Raw genomic sequence first — 1,360 nt, forward strand, 5'->3', positions numbered from 1 at the left:
GTAGGCATATTGCTAGTAGCAATAACCACCACAAGACATTGTTATCGAGCTCAATCCTTTATATAAGATGAAACGTAAGGGGCGGCTACTCATCGCCGCAGTGCGGATTACACGCCCAAGTGCCAATTTTCCTGTAAATGCAAGAAAGACGCATGTTCAGACCACCGCTTATTCCGTGTAATGCCGAAACGCTGGACCGAACTCGGGAAAAATGTGGGAAAAAATGTGGGAAATTTCCGGGAAAATTTCCCGGAATTTCCGGGAAATATGGGAAATGGGAAAAAATCGCCTTTTTTCCCAAAACGGACAAACCCTGATACAGGAAGATTATTGATTTATGAAGTTATTTCGTGCGCCACTTTAGCTTACTGGCAGAGCGTCTGCTTTGTAAGCAGAAGGTCGTCAGTTCGATCGTGGCAAGTGGCTTATAACACCATAAATATCTGGTCTGGTACGAGAAGCAGGAGCAGGTTTGCTCACTCCGCAAAGGATACAGAAAGATTATTAATTTATGTACTCGCTCTATGTGCCACTTTAGCTTAGTGGCAGAGCGTCTGCTTTGTAAGCAGAAGGTCGTCAGTTCAATCCTGTCAAGTGGCTTATAGCACCATAAATTTCTGGTCTGGTACGAGAACCAGGAGCAGGATGGCCCATTCTGTGAACGGGACAGGAAAATTATTGATTCATATACTTAATCTGTGCGTCACTTTAGCTTAGTGGTAGAGCGTCTGCTTCGTAAGTATAAGGTCGTCAGTTCAATCCTGACAAGTGGCTTACAGCAGCATTAGGCTCTAGTCGGGTATGAGGAGCAGGAGCAGGTTTGCTCACTCCCCTAAGGATACAGGAAGATTATTGATTTATGCAGTTATTCCGTGTGTCACTTTAGCTTAGTGGCAGAGCGTCTGCTTTGTAAGCAGAAGGTCATCAGTTCAATCCTGGCAAGTGACTTATAGCACCATAAATTTCTGGTCTGGTACGAGAACCAGGAGCAGGATGGCCCATTCTGTGAACGGGACAGGAAAATTATTGATTCATATACTTAATCTGTGCGCCACTTTAGCTTAGTGGTAGAGCGTCCGCTTCGTAAACAGAAGGTCGTCAGTTCAATCCTGGCAAGTGGCTTACAGCAGCATTAGGCTCTAGTCGGGTATGAGGAGCAGGAGCAGGTTTGCTCACTCCGCAAAGGATACAGGAAGATTAGTGATTTATGCATTTATTTTGTGTACCACTTTAGCTTAGTGGCAGAGCGTCTGCTTTGTAAGCAGAAGGTCGTCAGTTCAATCCTGTCAAGTGGCTTATAGCACCATAAATTTCTGGTCTGGTACGAGAACCAGGAGCAGGATGGCCCATTCTGGAACGG

The 1,360-nt window shown here is 45.4% G+C and overlaps 6 non-coding genes across 6 annotated transcripts; all 6 read left to right on the forward strand.

Annotated features, from left to right (window-relative positions):
• The first annotated feature begins 354 nt into the window (after positions 1–354).
• Pmar_PMAR015701 lies at positions 355–426 on the forward strand. The gene has a single exon. It is a non-coding gene; the product is annotated as a tRNA-Thr (tRNA).
• Positions 427–528: 102 nt separating this feature from the next.
• On the forward strand, positions 529–600 carry Pmar_PMAR015702. Its single transcript has one exon. It is a non-coding gene; the product is annotated as a tRNA-Thr (tRNA).
• Positions 601–702: 102 nt separating this feature from the next.
• Pmar_PMAR015703 lies at positions 703–774 on the forward strand. The gene has a single exon. It is a non-coding gene; the product is annotated as a tRNA-Thr (tRNA).
• A 102-nt stretch (positions 775–876) lies between these two features.
• On the forward strand, positions 877–948 carry Pmar_PMAR015704. Its single transcript has one exon. It is a non-coding gene; the product is annotated as a tRNA-Thr (tRNA).
• A 102-nt stretch (positions 949–1,050) lies between these two features.
• On the forward strand, positions 1,051–1,122 carry Pmar_PMAR015705. The gene has a single exon. It is a non-coding gene; the product is annotated as a tRNA-Thr (tRNA).
• Positions 1,123–1,224: 102 nt separating this feature from the next.
• On the forward strand, positions 1,225–1,296 carry Pmar_PMAR015706. Its single transcript has one exon. It is a non-coding gene; the product is annotated as a tRNA-Thr (tRNA).
• Positions 1,297–1,360: the final 64 nt, after the last annotated feature.

This window comes from Perkinsus marinus (assembly GCF_000006405.1).
Source record: "Perkinsus marinus ATCC 50983 genomic scaffold scf_1104296965348, whole genome shotgun sequence".
NCBI lineage: Eukaryota > Perkinsozoa > Perkinsida > Perkinsidae > Perkinsus > Perkinsus marinus.